We start from the raw sequence: 21208 nt of genomic DNA, 5'->3' as shown, positions 1-21208 counted from the left end.
TGTTAAGGTTAAGGTAATGCTTAGATTTGTATGCTGGGATTATCATCACATGTACCATAAAGAAAAGGATTATCAACAACAAACAAAATGCTACAAAACATTATTATTTCCACAACTGAGACTGTTATTTTGCTTGTTTGTTTTGCTTTAAATAAACAGCTTCAGTCATAGTTGGTCTTTTTAGTGTGATAAGAAAAAAAATAAGTAAGGGGAAAATAAGTATTTAAAAAACTGCAACAAACTGAAAATGTGCCAGAGATAAAAGGGGGGAAAAAAGTTGAGTCAGGCTGTGTTGTGATGTAAAATCCCTCAGAGGGGTGTATTTCAATAACATTTCAACTGTTTCCTCTATTTATCTCTGTTCTTCCAATGCAACAGACAGTACATGTGAGCTTGCTTGGCTGTAGCAAACAATTCATTTTATGAGGCGAAATTATATTAAAAGCTGCTTTGTGGATGATGTGATGATGTCTAATTTAGTAGCAGATACCAGTGATGCAGAAAAACGTCTCCATTCATTTTAATGATGTCAACACTGCTCACCACTGTGAGATTTTTCTTCCAGGAGGGTCTCCAAGGAGTGTACCTGCAACAGTGTTAACCTCACTTACTGTACAGAGGTTGTAAAGTATGTAACAGAGAAAATACTTTAAGCTGTTATCTCAGTAACATCAGGCATTTAACTCAGACAAAACAGCACTTTGTTTTTGGCGTGTCAAAGGTGCTGCAGACAAGATGATTTTGCATCTCAGCACCTTCACATTTAAAGAAGAAAAAAGCGTTTGAAAATTTTAAATCTCAGCACTCAGAAATTCTGTGATGCTCATGAAGCACTATCATTATCATTATAGGCTTGCTGCTACACTTTAATTAAAAAAACATTAATTGCATTCAAGAACTTGTAATTTCAACTCAAGCAGATTTGTCTCGCAAAGGCAGAATAACACAGGTCTGGTTTCTCACTGAAAATATCATCGAGAACAATGGTGAATTAGTGTTTGTTAATAAAAGTAAGAATATTTGACTTTTTAACTAAACTATTTTTAACTTAACAAAGTAGGGTCCAGCTCAGGGTATTTCAGAAGCTGTCACCCATGTCCTCATCGTAAAATTCAAGTTTTTAGACTTGTCTCCTCACACGCAATGTTAAGATCTTGTCTGTGAAGTTAAAGGTTTTGAACTCAATACATCTGCATGTTCATTCATAGCAACCTGGACTAACATTAAGTGTGAAGTTTTAAAAAGCACATTTATATAAATTATAATTCAAAGGAATGTCTTACAGAATGTCTGACTGCACTGCAAAGTATTCAGTGTATGATTACAGCATTACTGAACCATTGTTTTGTCATATATAGACATGGAGACACAGTGGTGCGGTATAATGAAGGAAAAATCCAGTGTTTCAATGCAGAATTTATGCACTTACATTTAACCAATACTCAAATCTTCTATTGCCCAACTGTGAATGTGTGTACTTTATACACCCACCATCCACCCCACCCATCTCCAGCTCCATTTCATCAAAAAAAGATAAAAAGAAAAGATAAAATAACGAGTGCTCTTGAATATAAACTATTAATCAATTATGTGTGCACCTAAAAATAAATGGTAAAGCAATTTATTTTTTAATTCATCTTAATAAGTCAAGTTTGAACAACAGAGTTCAGAGGAATGTTCAGGATTATAGCACAACTATAGATGGCAGTAATTTGACAAGAAATATGTTGATATTTGTAAATGTAACTTTGATACAATATGGGATTTTAAATGTTCAAAATTAGGTTTGATACATACGGTTTCATTATTAAAAGGTAGGAAAAAACATAAACACATTTGTCTAGATAATTGTTTTATTGTTTGTTTAAAAATGTGTTTGAGGTAAACTGTTAATACGTACAAATAGTTTATTCCCCAACACCTCTGCTTGAAATACTAATGAAAATGTAGATGCTGTAGTGCACCTGTAACAATAATGGACTCAAACATATTTACACACAGTAACTATAACTATAACAGAATCAGCACAGGGAATCTTTTTTTTTTTTTTTTTTTTTTTAGCTTTTAAGCCACCTAGGATGAGTAAGTAAAGGGTCAGTGATAATCAATAATGAAGATTGCGTAGTATGGTTGAAAGTTAAAGAAAAAAAGACTTTAAGATGGGGTCATAGTCTTTTGAACAAAGTCAAACTTTAAGTCCCAAATGTCAACATGTGACTATAAATTTGTGATGTGTCTCTTTGAAGTCAGAGGTTCCTGACACACACAGCTACAAGGGATTGAATAGGCTCTGAATAAAAGTTTATTGTGTATCATAAAAAGCGTGTTTAGCTGGAGAATAATGGAAGAAGGTAACGGGCTGGTGATGCTAAAAGTCAGCGCACTCCAGGTGAAGCTGGAAACAAAGAGAGGTTCCAAGTCTTCTCAGAAGACACACTCGGATCAGCCTTCTAGCGAAACAGATCCCTAAAAAGGCAAAAGTTAACATCTGATACATCCTGCATCTCACAAACAGCAATTTAAGTCCAGCAACGAAGCTCAACATCCGGGAAACGCAACCCGATCTGCAAAAGACGTGGAATGTCTTATTTCTTTTCTTCCGCCCTTCAAACCCGGTAATGATGGAGGAGTAAAAAGCGACATGATTGGTGGATGCAGCCAGCAGAGGAGAAATGTAAACCCCTTCGTTTTGTTGCATCGGGGGGGTTGAAAACTGAACGCTCCCCTCTTGTTTTTTTCATTCCTTCAATGACAGCAGCAGGAGGCAGCCGGTCGGTGCGGTGGGAAGCTTCTCCCGGTACGAGAAGGATTTCCCGGCAAATCTGCGGTAAGGACAACAACACAACACCACCACCACCTAAAAAAAAGCAAGAGGCAGTGGGCATGAGGCTGACATCTATGCGAATCAGCAGGAAGGGTGGAAAATACACACAATACACAATGGTGTTGCCTGGGGCTGCCGCGATAGCTCTCAGACAAACCCGGGAGAGAGTGGCTCGTTTTTGCTTGCTTGACAGCTGCGGGGCCAATGGAAATATGCATGGAGCCAGCTGCGCTAGGCTGCAGCCAATGGAAAAATGTGAAACGCTGAGCTGCTACTGGATCAAAGTGGTAAGGTTAGGCTGGCTGCAGCAGCCACACCGCCGCCGCTGCTGCTAAACTTCCACCAAATAAAATGCTGTTTGTGTTTTGGCTGCTGCAGTGGCCATTTTAGGTAAGAAGCGCCCTTTGACTTAGGATGCGGCTTGTCTTTGTGAACGTGCGTGCGCGTGGCTGTGTCTAGACTGGCAGTGCACAACTCCAGCATCCAGACTGAATGAACTCCGCGGAGCTGGTAGCTTTATGTGGATTAAATAGATATTGCGTGGAGTTCCTCTATTCTCCCTCCCTCTTCCCTTCTCTCCTCCCTCCTCTCCTCCTCTCTTCCCTTACCCTCCCCTACCCTACCCTCCCCTCCTCTCCTCTCCCCTCCCCTCCCCTCCTCATCTCTCTCTCCCTCTCTCTCTCTCCCCTCCCTCCTCTGCCTGCTAATTTTTTATGCATTTTTCTAAACTGTCATGGCGATTTTGTGTCCTTGGAAATAAAAAGCGCCAGTGTTTTTCGGGCTAACCGGGGGGATGTCTCGCCGGTGAGAGCGTGTGTCCGGTGTCCGGAGCAGGTGAGCAGCCCGCTGGGGAGGTTTTTTCGGTGGAGAGATGTCCCCGAGAAGGAGTTTTAGAGGCTCTCCACACGTGTAAGGAGAGGGCTGTTATAATGTATTTACAACAGCGATGCAGTGACATTACAGAGCTAGCGGAGAAAGCTAGCGCGGTAGCTACGGGGGCTAACATGAAATGGGACACAGTGTATCCTTTTCTCTGTCGGTGTGTCCGGTGTGTGTTTTGTGCTTTTCGCCCCAAGTCGGCTTTTTACTCGCCGGGAACTTATTTTTTTCCCTCCTAGCTAGCCCTCCCAACTTGTGGCAATCCAGTGCCTTGCAACATTCATGCTAGCTGTGCGCTAGCCTATGCGTCTGCTAGCATTCATTATAGCCAAAACCTCAAAGAGCTTTGATAAAAGCTAGTTTGTTAGCCTCATAGCCCCTTATGAAACATTTGTAGCTATAACAGCCAGGTGTGTATTCGGGGACATAATGAGTCATGCAAGCACACTGAGTCATTAAGTGAAAGTGTTGTCCCTAAATACCTACATTTTCACCTGGCCAGGTGCACAGACAAAGGGTACTAAACGATAATCCCTATTACAATGACTTGGAGATTAATAGTGTTGCAAAGAATGTTTATGTGTAGGATAAGTGGAAACTCTTAAATTGTTTTTACCCAATCTGTTCTGACTCTACTGTCCAGTCTGGAAGACTAAGGTTGTGAATGTGGCTTGTGGTGTAGAGTGCTTTGAGTGGTCAGTAAGACTAGAAAAGACTTCTATAAATGCAAGTCCAGCATATGTACAGGATGTTTTCCCTTACCAGTTGGTATGGTGTAAGGCTGGAAGTAGTCCTTTGTATTTGACATAAATAACTGCTCCTATCTGTTGCTAGGAATGCATTTAGTTTAATTCAGTCAGTTTGTGAGAGCTGAAAAGTTGCATTGTCAATTCTCAGGATTTTCTTTGGTGGTTTGCAGTATGACTCACTTTGGTCACCAGGAGGCATGGTGACCCAGTATTTGCATGTTGGCCTTGTTTTGGTGTGCTACAGCCAAAAGATAAAGGATGCATGTCTTTTGACTGTGGGAGGAAAAAGACATGTAGGCTATTTGAAAACTCTGTCCTGAATGCGCCTGTCTGCCTACTTGTACACCTATCCTGGACAAGTAGACAGGCTTTTTAATTTTGACTTGCAGAACTGCTGCGTTTCTTTAACTCCATCATTGAGAAAGCAGAGGGAATGAAAAAAACTTTTCTTTTCTCTTTTCCCCTTTTCTCAGTTGTTGAGACAGCTGACAGTTCAAGCAGTGCACATTTGTGTACACTGTAGTACACAAAGCTCAACTTAATTACATAAATTTATATAAATAGTTAAGAATCTTCTGTGCTATTATTCTCATACCGATGCCGGATGTTGACTCCATGGGAATTTTTACAGCAGCTGACATCAGTTGGCACCGAGGTCAGAATAACTGAAAGTTGAATAGTAGTATTGAACATCTTTCCTTCCTGTTAGATCACACCATTACCTTGCTAATGGTTATTTTTAGATTTATTTATTTGTGACCAAAAATTGACAGTCTTTAAACAGATATTGCTTTGTCATAGAAAAAAAATATTAACTTAAAAAAATGTTAGTTGAGGTAACAGGCAGACAGTTCTCACAAGGAAAGCTCTAAAAGAGCCACCTGTTGTAGAGAACTGCATGCTCAGTGTTTGAACATATTCTGCAAGAGCTTTTTCTCCATCTAAACCAAATAAAAGTGCGTTCGTCTACTTCATTGATCAGAAAAACCTGAACCATTGTATTATTTAATAATAAATCCAGATACGTACTGATAATCTGTGAGTCATTCCCTCTCCACTTTATTAGGCACACCTACACAGTTTAATGTAATACTGTGCCACACATTCTGTATTCTGAAGATTTTAATGCTAATTTTTTTTTTTGTTCACATTCAGAGTGGTGTCAGTTCAACTATAAATCAACTGTTTAGTAGTGATTTTACATTGAATTGCGTTCCAACATATTGTTTTTAATCTGTTTGACAAATGACACAAACACAGCTCAGCTCAGTGTAACAAGACTAAGAGGTTTCCTGCCAAATAAAGCTCCAGAAATTGACATTTTCTTGAAATAATATCTCTGTGACGGTATCAGTTAAAACTTTTGTCTTTATAACATGTAAATAAAAGAGAGATTGCAATGATTTGTAAATTATTTAATATGTGTTTGTGTGAAAATAAACCAAAGGCAGATGATCAAATACTGAAACTGTAAATTCTTATTTGTAATAAATTTGATGCAAATAAGACATTTAATAAAATGTTCGAACAGGGAAAACTATAGATTTGGGGAGGGCATTTAAAAACAATCTATTTTACATATTGTCAGAAAATTCTGAGAAATCTCTGTACACAGGGTCTAATACAGAAAACCAGTATTGAATGCTTGTGATCTACTGGCCCTTGGGCAGTGCAGCATTAAAAACGGAAACTAGTGCATGTGCTTAGGAACATCTCTGAGAACCACAGGATTTTTGCTCAATGTACAAATGCAAGTTTCAACTGTAACATGCAGGAAAACGTATACATAAACAAGATCCAGGACCCCTGTCACCATCTTTGGGTTCAGTTGGGATGGACTTAAGTAAAGTGGAAACTGGCCTGCTCTCTAACCAGTTAAAATTGCTAATCCTTTTTTGGAAATCATGGAAACGGAATCCTTCATTAGCTTGGACCTGTAGTTAAAGGGAAGAAGGAAAAAAAACAAAACAGGCGTGCCACAGCAGACTGTCAGCAGCCCAGAGGTGTATGGGTTTTTTTTTTTTTTTCTTCATTTTTGCATTAACTAGCTTGACAAAAACTATTGCTCTTCTCTGTTAAGCCAGGCTTTCTGCTTCAGGATCTCGGCACGTTCACATTAAAAAGGGGCATTTCACGCTCTTCCGCAAACAAATGATCCCTATGAGTGTCGCCTGCTCCAATCAGATGTGATCAGTTGATGATGATAAAATGGTGAATCTAAAAAGTCTAAATCTGTTAACGATAAAGAACACAGTGAACATAACAATAGAATGCGAAACTGTTACAGTTAACAGTACAATTACATTAAGGCTGCTGAAAATCATTAACCTTGAAATATAACATTCAGTACACTCTTTGTTTATTTCTAACATAAAAGCTGTACTTTAGATATCTGAAACTGTAAACAGGATTCATTTAAAGTTTCATAATTATTATTAATATGCTGACTATTAGCTGATTAAAGTAAAATTAATTTTATTGATACAATATGCATTCTTACTGTGTGGTCTTTGTTTTGTAGCTCCAATTCTAGCAATATAAAAGTGGCTTGGCAGCAGGTTAGAATCAAATATAAAAATATGTATACATTTTCCATATCACCAAATACATGCACATTCCAAATGACAATATGATAAACAGTTTGAGCTGCTCTAACTTTACAGCTTGGCTTTTTTGTGATTTTTAGTAAGTTACAGCTTAAAAAGCTTGGAAAGAAAAGCATCTGGACTTCTTTAGACTACGCAGACTACAATGATCTGGATGACTGAGAATCTTCACAGACATGCAGCTTAAGAACTTCCACATATAAAATGTATTTGCCCTGCAAACAAGCTGAATTGCACTTAAAACATGCTATACATAAAAGAATTAGTAAAAATGTGGTGCATCTAGTCAATTATTAAACCGAAACGCTGGATATAACCTGCGCCGGTTATTTGTTCAGCATCATTTACCATGGTGATATAGCAAAGTTAAACGAGAGTCTCCTTTGTGACACACAAAACTCAGACTTTAAGTTTGTTATTGCTATCCATTAATCTTGCTTCATAGTACGCTCCTCAGATCTGGCTCACAGTAAAAACAGTTAGATTTTTATGAAATGAAAAATATGAAAGTGATGGCACAAACTGTTTATCTGCTGAAATCCTGTATCAATCAAGAATGAAATACTCACTTTTAAAACTATATCATTTTCCAAAGGGAATATGGTTAACAGAGGTGATGTAACACAGCAGCAAAAAACATTCGCTTCTAACTTTTCTGAAGTGTTGCTGACCTCAAATTTGGATGCATTTTCAAAAATGCTTCTTAGAACATTTGATATGATGTCTTTGTGTTGTTATCTATTAAATATCGGGTTTAAATAATTTATAAATCATTGTATTATGTTTTTATTTATATTTATTTAAACTTTAAATACATTTATTTTAAAAGTACACATTTATTTATTAAAACAGTACTCTTTAACCTGTTTAACTTTTATTTACACAGTATCAAGTTCTGTGAAATGGTGATTATAAAGAGCTTTGGTACTGGAATAAACTTAGAGTTGGTGCAGATACAGTCATTGGTTACTTCATTAGGCACAAACTCCACCTTGGAACTAATATTGATCTCACCAACACAACTCTTTGTCTAACATATAATTTAATACAATTTATGCAGTTTCTTAATAATTATATTTTGGTAGGAGGATTTGTGTTCAAGCTCAGCCTGAACAGTAAACAACTAATTATAATATTATAATAAAGGTGGTTTGACTTATAAAGGAAAAAAAACATACAATTTCAAATGCCCTTCTGTCATACTGTATAGATGTCTGTCGATGTTAGTCAAACTCCAGCTGTAGAAAGCAACTTTCTTCCCTTTCTTTGTATGAAGAGTTACGTTAATGCCAACCCTGGCCTTGGGTATTCATCCTGTGTGCTGTTAAACCATAGATCGTATGAAAGATGGAAATCGCTTTTTAAACCCAGAAGCAAAGACGCGTGTCTAAAACTCCATTCCTCGATGGCCGGTGTCCTGAAACTTTTACATGTGTCCCTACTGCAACACATCTGAATAAAATTCAGCCATTTGATTCATGTTAAAGCAGCTCATAAGTTAATGACCATTGGTGCAATACAAGTACTTTTAGAAGTATATTTTCCCCAACACATTTACTTACATTTATTTAAATTTACTTGAGTAGGTAGGGTAAGGGGTTGCCACCTCAGCATGCAGTCAAGTTCTGTAGAGTTCTACTTATGACCTACTAATTTTATTCAGGCGTGTTTAGGGATGGGTACCGGTGTCCGGTGCCATGATGGCACTGGTTCTGACATAAACGGTAGTAACCAGACCGAAAAGCAGCGCACATTTCGGTGCTTTATTTCGGTGCTTTTTTTTCCTGAGCTGTGATACACTTCTAGCCAATCATTTTACGTTTCCGAGGATAGTAGACGGCCAGGTACGTACGTTCTTTTAGAGCAGAGCTACAGATTAAAAATGCCCAAGGCGAAGCGGTCAAAAGTCTGGCTGTACTTCACAGCAAAATATGCAAACTCAGCAGCCTGCAACAAGTGCTTTAAGCTGATACTGTGATACTGTCAAAGGAGGTAACACCTCAAATCTGATGAAACACTTGGCGACGCATAGCGTTTTTTTTAAAAGCCGAGAAATGCGCTGTATTTGATAGCTTGCTGCGAGACCTCACACCAAGCGCATCTACTGTGGGTGTGGTGCCTGTTATCAGACCCGGAGTTAGCAACATCCCCCAAAAACACGAAGAGGAGAGTCCTGGCCCCTAGCCCTGCCAGTGTAGCAGAAATAATGACGGATGATGATGGCAGCAGCAGCCGTTCTTCTCTGCGTGAGTAGCTTAATGTTGTTCGTGTGTAATTTACGTTGAGGAGGCTAACCACGTTATTACATTAATGCATGTAAGGTGAACTAGCAAACATCATCATAGCTACATGCGGCTGTCTTCTTGTTTGATGGCAGATACTCCCTTCACCCTGGCCAAAAAGGCTAAAATGACCAAAGAAAAAGAGGGAAACCGCTAAACATGAGAGGTTTTTGGATAAAGTTTGTGTTTTTTCCATTGTTTAAGCACTGCTTCCAGCCAAGAGTGATACCATATATGCCCCATAGCTGCAGAAAAGGCTAACATTGTTATCTTTTTACAAAAAACCAGCTGAACATGAGAGGTTTTTGGACCAATTTTGTGTTCTCCATTCTTTAAGCACCGGTTTGAGCACCGGCACAGTTTCAAAAGTACCGATTTGGCACCGGTATCGGATAAAACCTAAACGATACCCATCCCTAGGCGTGTTGCAGTAGGGACATAACGTTACAAGCTAACGTCACGCCAGCTACCATTAGAAACTAGGGTCCTAAAACTTTTAAACTACTTTCCCTCTGATCAACAGTTTGATTACATTCTTACATCACAAGAGTTTATTTGCTAAGTTCGAGTCTCCCCACTTTAGATCTACTTCAAAAAATTTTTTCTGTAACAGAAAAATCAATCAATAGCAGCGAACTGGAGGTTAGAGCAGCGCTTAGTGATGAAAATACAGATATTCGCAACCATTTACCAACATATCAGTGTGTCAACATCAAAATGTAATAAAAATCAGGAAAATACCTGAGCAGTGACTGTGGCCCACTTGATCCAGTGATTACAGTTCCAGGCAAAGTCCAGTGACTTGGGTTTGTTACCCATCTTTCCACAAAATACTGATAAGCATTCAAACTTTTGTAGGCCTTCATATCTTGTCAAATATAATGTGTGTTATTGTTGATAACATAATGATATAAATCTTGTGGTGTGAAGTCAGGAATAATGCCAGGATTACATTCCACAATAGGGCTTAAATATAAGAGAAAGAGAGAACTTTAAGAAATTAGCCACTACAGTGACCATCAAAACGATGAAAAAATATTGCCATGAACAGTTTATTTTGCGACACCACGAAACAAACAATAGCATAAAATGAAACAATAGATATTTTTATATCGTCATCCGATATATATCATTATATCGAACAGCCCTATTCCACAACATCAGTAAACTCAGTCGGGGGTATAAGTAGAGCTGGGCGATATAACGATATGTATTGCGAAATAACTTTTTCTCGATAGAAAAATTAAACTATTGCAATAGACCTCACCGCTCTTGTCCTCTTAAAAAAAAAAAAAAAAAAAAAAAAAGAGGAAGAACAGCCAATCCAAATTAAGTAGTGCAGAGCCGAACCAATCACAGCTGCAGCGTCATGTCACGTGACTTGTTACGTACAGCACAAGTGCCAAGCCACACATGTGTATTTGTTTTGGGAAGCAGCCAGCCGCCGTGCCGCCCGGGTAACGGAGGAAATGAGTGTGCCGACTAGAGAAAAATCAACCGAGAGCGTGAGCGAAGGTTACCGAAGAAAAAACCGATGATGGTTCCAATGCCGGAGAGATTGTCGAACGGAAGAGCCATAGAAGTTCCGTAGTGTGAAGGTATTTCGGCTATTTCAAGTCTGACAAAAAGAGTAGCGCGCACTATAAATTGTGCCGAAAGCAAGTCTGGAAATACAATAAACCGGTGCATGCTCAATCTCTGACTGGTAGCGCTAATTCGTCATTCGGCTTTTGTCAGACTAAAGTAACTGTTAAAACTGTTTGAAAAGCTAAGCTATACAACAAGGAGAGATTGAGAATTTCCTTTTAGTTCTCAGTTTATTTGATATTGACAAAAGTTAGTCAATTTTGTCTGTTCTTCTGTAAAACAAACTAAGATTTATTTTTAGAATTAATATTTTGTTTCTAAGTGGAATTGACAATTTAGTCTGTTTCGTTTGTTCTATTTTGAAACTTAAACGCTTTAGCGGCTGCCTTTTGTGTAATTTGCAATATTTGCCTTTATTTATCTGAAAAAGTCTCATGTTTCTTTAGTACATCTACCCTGTTGAACTTATTATGGGAAATAAATATTTAAATCAAAACAAGCTGCTGATTATTTCACATTTTACTTGTGAGCAACGGCACATTTAAATCTTACAAATATAGTTATTTGGCTTATATCGTGATAGATATCGTTATTGCCTGAAATGAAAAAAACATATCGTGATATGAAAAAATCTTATATCGCCCAGCTCTAGGTATAAGTTAACATCTTCGTCCCTCCCTCATCAAGTTTCTCCACATAACGATTTAGAAGCTTGTGATGAAACATTGATAGAGGTCTATTGGAAATTGGCTTTCTGTCCTGAACACTGTGAGCAAGGTCATGGTCTCAGTCACTCACTTTGGGTCCTGTTGAATTTTAAAAAGTTCAACAGTATTATAAATCTGTGTTTCAGAAAGGAGGATTATCTGGGGTATGTTCATTGGCTAAAAACTTGTGATTGACAAGTGGTTTGACATTTGGAAGCGCCGCCGTCTTCTCACATCTAGTTTTATAAACCGCTGACATGGACATGGTAAAAATGCTCATCGCTCATTGTTTTCTTTAGTCAAAATGGGTGGTGTCAAAGTAACGAAGTCCATCTTTCTACTGTTTTTGCTTTAAAATATACATATGTAATTACTTTTGTACTTAAACATCAAGTGTAACAAACAACTTCTTCCTTACAACTGAAATTGTAGTTCATAGAAAGAAAATTTGGAAGGTCACCTTAATGTCCGGATATGTAAACCTTATACAATGCAAGATTCATGTGAAACCTACAATCTCTCTTACTATAAATGATCTTGTTTAATAAACATATACTTTTAAATGCTGGTTTAACAAAAATGTAACCAATATTGAGTATTTTGTACGTATGTATGTACATGCTCTGTTTAGGAGATTCATTGTCAATTCTCTATACTTAAAAATAACTTTAGTCACCATTAAAGTTATTTAATCTGAGAAAATAATCTTTCAAACAGTACATTTTGTGATATTGTCATGAACACATTTGTCATTAAACTTAAAACAAACAAAAAAAACAAAACCTACACTGACCTCTTTCTTGACAGGAACATCGTGGCTGCCACACATATAGTAGTTTTCATTATTTTTCTACAGTTCACAATGTGCAGCTGAATTTCAAGCAACTTGTAAACTTTTTACTTCTTTGCTGAAGATGATCACATGAAAGTAATCCAGTTGTGCTGGAACAAAGGCATTGGAAACTTTTATTGTGACATTTGAAACTCTTTTTTTTTTTTTTTTTTTTCCCCAGCTGGCAGTCCTATGTCCATGTTACTCTACAGATTGCGTTATCTGTGATCCACTGTTTTGCCCAGTGGTTTTGCTGCATGCTGCATTTGCACATTGTTGTTATGGTGGAATCGTATACCAGTAATCCATGCAAAAAGGCTTTTAGTGTGTTATTACTTAGTGTTTATTTGTAACTTTTCCACATGAAAAATGTTAATGTGTAATATGAATTTTGGGTGCAAGGTCTACCATGGAATTTAGTAAGAGAGGAAAGCATCAGTGAAAAAAATGACTCTTAATCTTTGGAGGAAATCAGCTTTTCAGAAGAACCTTTGGTTGATCATTTGCATGTACTATGTTGGCACCTAAAAGGAAAAATGCAAGGATGTCAAGTAATTTAAAACCTTTCGATTGTAATACACATTACATGGTTCTGTGTGTTATATCTAATCTTAAAGAAGTGTTCTACACCATTGAGGCATATGGTGCCGTCAGATATCTTTGTTGCACTCTGAGATGTTTACAGTAAACCTGTATTGATGGCTTACTACTCAGTTGAACCATTTAAATTAAACCAACCATAAAATTGATCAGCTGTCCATGTAACGTGTATAACATGTTCCTTATTAAACTCTTATTAAAGAGTTTTAAAGCTTGTGATTATAAATATTATGTTATTATAGTTATGAAGAAATGACAGGATAAATTAAATTTCTTCATTATGTTCAGCTTTCTCCTGGTGTGCTTATTTATTGTTGTTTAAGGGGCAGTTTATGTGCTAGTGTTTCAGTTTATCACTTCTGTGGATGGAGACAGAAGAAATTAGATTTAAACTGATCAACTGATTGTACGATATGCATCTCAGTTAGTGTGAGTCAGCACCTCAGAGGAAATGCAACACTGTCTTCTCTCGATTATCCCACTTTGCATTTTGCATTTGGGTGAGAAGGCAGCTATGCATTCACATGAGAGTTTGGTGTAGCATTAAAATTATGGTGATGGTAATCGTTGTGAAATCTGTTCAGCTGTTAAAGCATCCATATGAGAAATTCCAATGTATTGGTAGTGGAAGTTGGATTTTGATTTATTTAGGTCATTATGTCTCATCATAACTGGATTAACAAGAGCATATATTTAGATTGTCAAGTATATTATGATTTTTCTCCTAACGATTAAAAAAAAAAAGTTTGTTAAACTAGCATCAGTTAGCATCAGTTTTTATGTCGACATATGTGAGCTGATATGAAAACTTTTATTAAAAGACAATGTAGAAAAAGATCATTCAGGAATTTCAGAGTACACATCACAGGGTATAAACAGGGATAAATAAAACCAATAAAAATAGAGGAATAGACATTGATTATATGCCTGTAATACAATACTCAAGTCTTCAGTGTAAAATGCTGTAAGTTGGTGAGCGGCTGTATGGTCATGTCGTTCACTGGGTGGAGAAGGTAGGCGGGATTCACTTGTGACCTTAAATATAGCACACAATGGTGCGCTCTGATGTGTGGCTCATGTCAATGCCACAACACTATAGCAGATTAGGTAGGCTGGATACTTGGCACAAGGAAAGATGAAAACTGCGTCATCAGCAGCAGGGTTTAAGATTTAGAGGTGATAAGTAATTAACCGAGAAAGATGAATCTAAACAGGGCTCCCTCTGACACCATTGTCCGCTGCTTTGTTTGTTCCCTCGTGGAAGCGTCGAACAGCTGAAGCAGGGATGGAGTGAGGAGGAGCTGTGTTCCATTTTTAAGGCGCGCTCCGCTCTTTGTGCAAGCTAGCACACACACACACACACGTTTGGGAAAACGGGGCTGAAATTTGGTTCTGATTTAGCACAGCCGGCTGCTCCTCTTCATCCCTCTAGCGAGTTGTCTCCTGATGATTCTCAGACTCAGCAACAGTATGGCTCTTCTGCTCTTTTGTGCAAGGGCAAGTGACTGAGTGACGGGAATAAGGTCACTGAAGAAAGAATGGGTCTCTCCACTGAGATGGCCTGGTAGGATTTCTGTCTGTTGCTTTAGAATAAGTCTGCCCTAACACCCACTTTTTAAGGTTGTAAAATGAAAATCCTAGAGCCGTTTCCTTATAGAGATAATTTCACAGGTAAAACAGTTACTGGAAAAAGGGTAGTTACTGAGTGGGAGGAGGAAAAAAAATCTATTGTCTTTTATTGATTAATTTCTCAGTTAATATTTGGATAAAATTTCTAAAAGCAAACGGAGACGTTTTTACAGTGGCCTGAAATGTAAACTTCTTTTTGTCATATTTGGTTAAAAATGACTTAAAATAAAGTCATTACATTAGAGTTTGGACAAAATTTTTCATATATATAATTTTTAATGTATAATTTATGTATTTTAATATTTGCATTTTCATAGAGAACACAGGCACACACACATCCGGTTGTTCAGTCTGACGTCAATAGCCGTGTCTGGACCTAAACTCCGCTACAGGTCCATATACAGTGGGGCAAAAAAGTATTTAGTCAGCCACCGATTGTGCAAGTTCCCCCACTTAAAATGATGACAGAGGTCAGTAATTTGCACCAGAGGTACACTTCAACTGTGAGAGACAGAATGTGGAAAAAAAAAATCCATGAATTCACATGGTAGGATTTGTAAAGAATTTATTCGTAAATTAGGGTGGAAAATAAGTATTTGGTCACCTCAAACAAGGAAAATCTCTGGCTCTCACAGACCTGTAACTAGGGCTGGGCCATATTATACCGTTCACGGTAATACCGGTATAATGTTAGGCAACGATAGGAAAATGAAATATCGCGATAGAATATGAGTAAAACGCGCATGCGCAGTGCCTTTGTTTTCATACGCACATGGCCGATTGTTGAGTGAAACAGATGAACCAGAATTGGTTTGTAAAAATGGTGCAACTTCAGTGATGTGGAACTGGTTTGGTGTTTGTCCGTCAGATACACGACAAAGCACATTTTTTGCAGAACATGCAAGCGGCCGTTGTTATTGTCGTATTTGTCGGACTAAGATGCTCTTAAATCTGGGAGTAATCTGGGTCCTAAACTCCGTAACTTCAGGTCAAACGAACACTGCAGCATCACTGAGAGTTAAAAACTGTCTCAATTCTTTCATCTTTAATAAAATGATCAGCATTGCTGCTTAACCAGGTGAAACTATGAAGTTTAACTTCCAGGCATCCATGAAAATAAAATTTATTACATTTAACGGAGTTAGAAGTTAGCAGGAAGCTAGCGGAAGTTAGCTCGCTAGTTTCGCTAGTTACCTAAGCATGATATTGCATGTTCTGACTGAGAGATTTCTGAAAAAATTCAAACGTACAGCTCTGCTATCACTTCCAACATAAATGAAGACAGGAAACTAAACAGCAGTGACGTTTGTAGGGTTACTGAAGTTGGGCTAGCTGGTATATAATGATGTGCTACCTGATCGCTAGCGACACAGCTATGTTAGCATAACATAAACAGTGAAGCTGGAGGACGAACACTAACACTTTTCCACTTATAAAAGTTAACGTTAAAGTTCCTGATAATTAGAGACAAATGCAATCACATGGCAGGATGCTGTAAACGGACCAAACTTCAGTCAGGAGAACAACTGAGATAATCCTTCCACAATACGAGGTTAGTCATTAATATACTGCAACAACATGGGAATAGAGCAGCTGCCAGAGAATTCAACATTAATGAATCAATGGTACAGAAGTGGAGGAAGCAAGAAGAATGAGTTTAATAAAGTTTGATTTATCTGACTGCTTTGTTTCGCTTAATGTGTCTTATAATCCCGTGCACCTTATGGTCTGAAAAATACGTACTGCACACTGCAGTTTAATGTTGCAAAGCACCTTTTTTTAACTTCAGTGGATATTATACATGGTTATGCTCAGGATATGTCAGCCCCATTTCTACTGGAAATGCCTTTTGGTTAAACTTTCAGCAAGGAATTTGCATTTGCACTGTTACATTTTTATAAAGCTTTAATGTACATAAAAACCAGCTTCTTGTTTAAGTGAAAATAAATGGAAGGTTGTCTTTTTGCGCTAGTAATGTTGTGGAGTTGTATTTTGTCTCGCATCAATTATATCGTCAGTTATATCGTTATCGCAAATTTTCAAATATATATCGTGATAAATATTTTTGGCCATATCGCCCTGCTCTACCTGTAACGTCTTCTGTAAGAAGCTTTTCTGTCCCCCACTCGTTACCTGTATGAATGGCACCTGTTTGAACTCATCATCTGTATAAAAGACACCTGTCCACAGCCTCAAACAGTCAGACTCCGCCATGGCCAAGACCAAAGAGCTTTCGAAGGACACCAGGAAAAGTATTGTAGACCTGCACCAGACTGGGAAGAGTGAATCTACAATAGGCAAGCAGCTTGGTGTGAAAAAATTAACTGTGGGAGCAATCATCAGAAAATGGAAGACATACAAGACCACTGATAATCTCCCTCGATCTGGGGCTCCACGCAAGATCTCATCCCGTGGGGTCAAACTGATCATGAGAACGGTGAGCAAAGATCCCAGAACCACACGGGGGGACCTGGTGAATGACCTGCAGAGAGCTGGGACCAAAGTAACAAAGGTCACCATCAGTAACACACTACAACGGCAGGGAATCAAATCCCGCAGTGCCAGACGTGTTCCGCTGCTGAAGCCAGTGCATGTCCAGGCCCGTCTGAAGTTTGCCAGAGAGCACATGGATGATACAGCAGAGGATTGGGAGAATGTCATGTGGTCAGATGAAACCAAAGTAGAACTTTTTGGTATAAACTCAACTCGTCGTGTTTGGAGGAAGAAGAATACTGAGTTGCATCCCAAGAACACCATACCTACTGTGAAGCATGGGGGTGGAAACATCATGCTATGGGGCTGTTTTTCTGCCAAGGGGACAGGACGACTGATCCGTGTTAAGGACAGAATGAATGGGGCCATGTATCGTGAGATTTTGAGCCAAAACCTCCTTCCATCAGTGAGAACTTTGAAGATGAAACGAGGCTGGGTCTTCCAACATGACAATGATCCAAAACACACCGCCCGGGCAACAAAGGAGTGGCTCCGTAAGAAGCATTTGAAAGTCCTGGAGTGGCCTAGCCAGTCTCCAGACCTCAACCCCATAGAAAATCTGTGGCGGGAGTTGAAAGTCCGTGTTGCTCGGCGACAGCCCCAAAACATCACTGCTCTCGAGAAGATCTGCATGGAGGAATGGGCCAAAATACCAGCTACTGTGTGTGCAAACCTGGTAAAGACCTATAGTAAACGTTTGACCTCTGTTATTGCCAACAAAGGTTATGTTACAAAGTATTGAGTTGTATTTTTGTTATTGACCAAATACTTGTTTTCCACCCTGATTTACGAATAAATTCTTTACAAATCCTACCATGTGGATTCATGGATTTTTTTTTTCACATTCTGTCTCTCACAGTTGAAGTGTACCTCTGGTGCAAATTACTGACCTCTGTCATCATTTTAGGTGGGGGAACTTGCACAATCGGTGGCTGACTAAATACTTTTTTGCCCCACTGTATCAAACGATCACTATGGCATTACTGAGAGTTGAAAAACTGTCTAAAGTCTTTCATCTTTAATAAAATGATCAGCGTTCTGCTCTACCAGGTGTAACAATTGAGTCATCCAGTCATCCATGAAAACGGAATTTATGACATTTAACGGAGTTAGAAGTTAGCAGGGAGTTAGCTCGCTAGCTTCTATCTAAATACAATATAGCATGTCCTGACTGCAGGGTTTTGGAAACAAATTAAAACGTACAGCTCTGCTATCACTTCCAGCATAAATGAAGACAGAAAACTAAACAGCAGTGACGTTTGTTACTGAAGTTGGGCTAGCTGGTATATAATGATGTGCTACGTGACCGCTAGCGACACAGCTATGTTAGCATAATATAAACAAGCTAACTTTTTTCCCACTCGATAAAAGTTAACGTGAGTGTTCTCGGTGGTCAGGAACAAATGTAATCGCATGGCAGGATGCTGTAAAAGGACCAAACTTCAGCCAGGAGAACAACTGAGATAATCCATCCACAATACGAGGTTAGTCATTCATATACTGCTGCATGGGATGGGCTGTAGTTACATCCTAAGGTTTTAAAAACTGAGCTTAAATAAATGATTAGCAGTAATAAAAGCCGAGGGAGGTCAACAGTGATCACTGACTGTTTTAGGAGCTTTTTGAGATCAAATAGAAGAAAATACATAATGCTCCTGCTCGTTAATTGAACGTGTCTGTGATCCCTGCAACCCTTATGTCTTCTATTAAATGTGAGTCTATTGTCTTACTGGTCTTCCAACTTGACTTTCAATGTTTTGATCAAAAATACAGTGTGACACATTTAAAGGCTGTAACGATTATGTCATTGTGTCTATTATGTGGATAATTAACGTATAAATAAATTATGTCCTTATATAATGCACACTTGATACAGATCATAACATTTGAAAGTTTAAAAGCAAAGCCCTACCAGTATGCACAAACTATAACATACTTCCTAAGTTGTTACTGCCAGCTGTAAAAAGGAAAAAACTGTTGATACACAAGCCTGGACTATTAAATTCCTAGGGTGTTTAAACTTGTCCTGATTTTATATTTTTAGTCAACAGACCATATATAGTGAGTGGCATATTATGACGATATTGTAACAATACAGCTCTGTCTGAGTCGAGACATTTTTGCATGCAAGTGTTTTCTGTGTTTTTTACATTTCAAATGCAGTCTTTGTTGTTCACATACCCTGTGGTGCACGCATGTGCGCTTGTTTGTGTTTGCATATGAGTTCTGTCACATAAGGCTGCAAAATAAGTGAGCAGTAGAGGGTTGTTTGATATTTGGAAACGGCATGCTCTTGCATCAATATTCATGGGTGACAGGTGTGCAGGGATAAAGGAATGTAACACAGAAGTTTTAAAAAAGGAAAAGCCTCCACAGGATGTCTTTTTGACTTCCATTTAGACTTGTTTCATTTTTATTTCTTTTTTTGGGCAGCCTTTCAACTATAACAAGAAATTTACACCTTCTTTACATTGCTGTTTCCCATTTTCATGCACTTTTCTGTCATCTATGATTATCTAAGTATGCACATACATTCATTTGTTAGTTATTTGTAATGTTGAGGAAGTTGTTTCTGTTCTGTCACATGCACTAAGATCTGGATATGTACAATGGCTGCGTAGCTTAACTTTAAATGTATTGAATCTGTCAGAAGGTAAAACGTTTTTGTTAAATTGGATGTCGTGCCAGTGCATCTATCATGACATCATCTTTGTCTTTTTACTGAAGTTGTGATTTTTACTCCATGGAGTGACAGTGTTATAAAACTGACTCTCATCCAAATTAAGTGTTACTGGAGCTGTTTAGCTCACTAAAGGATTTGCTATCTTGATATGGTTGAAACGTCATCAATGATTCGGTATTTGCATTTTCTCCACATATAAGCACACTGACAATTCTTGTTCATACTTGTTCATAATCCTTATTTTCAAATGCTTTGGAAAAAGCAATGACATTAAACTACATGTGGTTTTTAAAATAATACTTTAGTTAATAAAAAAATAGTTTGCTTTATGCTATTTGACTTAAATATGGTTATAGCAGGCCCAATGCTGCAACCTTCTGGAGTCTAATTTCCCTTCATAAAATCTGGGACTACATTGCCCAGCAGACACATTTGCATAAGGTTCATATCAGTACTTAAAGGTGTTAGATGCATATTAATTTACCATTGTGATAGTTGAAGGTATTTGTCCATTGGTGAGACAAATGGGTATACATTCTACATCCCCCCCCTTTTTAAGTCATAATCATTAGCACTAATATCATGGAACTAGGATGACCTGGGGACCTCTGGTAAGTTGTAATAATTGCAGAGGTCATTTGTGGTCATTTGTCTTTTGCAACTCTGCCATGTCTGCAGTTTACAAAGTAAAAATTCTACAGCAAATTACCCACCACACCCCACAAAAAACAGATCTCAGAATAAGTCCTGTGTAAATCAGTATTTCAATGGCCTTTATTGCCTTTTAAATTGTTTTTCTTTTTAACCTTTTTTCTTTCTTTTCTCCTAAAGAGTTGTGGAGACTGTGTAGGCAATTATAAAATTAGGAGCGTTACACAGCACTGGGCACAGAAGGAGCACGTTGAAATCTATCAGGAATTCCAACATTTGTTAGGGAACAATTTGAAATGTTTCAGCAGGATCCACAGTTATTATGTGTCAGCCTAAATATGTCAGTAAATTTGAGGAAAAAATGAAAGGAAAAAAAGAAAACTAGTCAGTGATAAATCTAAAAAACACAACAGCTTACACACTGAGTGGCTTCAGCTTTTGTGTATTAAATTTAAGAAAAACCCTGACTTTGCATCAAGTCGAGATTAAACTAGATTTAGGCCAACACACTTGCAGTTTTATCAGTATAATGCAGTACTTGTATTTACAGAAAGGATTTTTCGCACCAAAAATAACTGAGTCCCATGTGGCAGAGACGTGTGCTGTCGACACACTTAAGTCATATCTATACTATGGTCTGTGTGCAGGAGATAATGTAATCTCACCTGGATCATCGAGCTGCTAAA

General features: G+C 38.0%; 1 protein-coding gene across 1 annotated transcript in view; it reads left to right on the top strand.

Annotated features, from left to right (window-relative positions):
* The first annotated feature begins 3407 nt into the window (after window positions 1–3407).
* The window catches only part of chd6 (chromodomain helicase DNA binding protein 6), a 99887-nt gene continuing 82086 nt past the window's right edge, over window positions 3408–21208 (top strand). The window contains exon 1 of the mRNA XM_085457273.1: window positions 3408–3658. The gene's annotated coding sequence lies outside the window, so the exon portion shown is untranslated. The remainder of the gene's footprint in view (window positions 3659–21208) is intronic.

The sequence above is a fragment of the Copadichromis virginalis genome, linkage group LG5 (assembly GCF_057382275.1).
Source record: "Copadichromis virginalis isolate Kocher_CV1m ecotype Utaka linkage group LG5, C_Virginalis_male_GT1.1, whole genome shotgun sequence".
NCBI lineage: Eukaryota > Metazoa > Chordata > Actinopteri > Cichliformes > Cichlidae > Copadichromis > Copadichromis virginalis.
The sequence above is the reverse complement of the archived record's forward strand: the minus strand, read 5'-3'. Positions and strand labels throughout refer to the sequence as shown.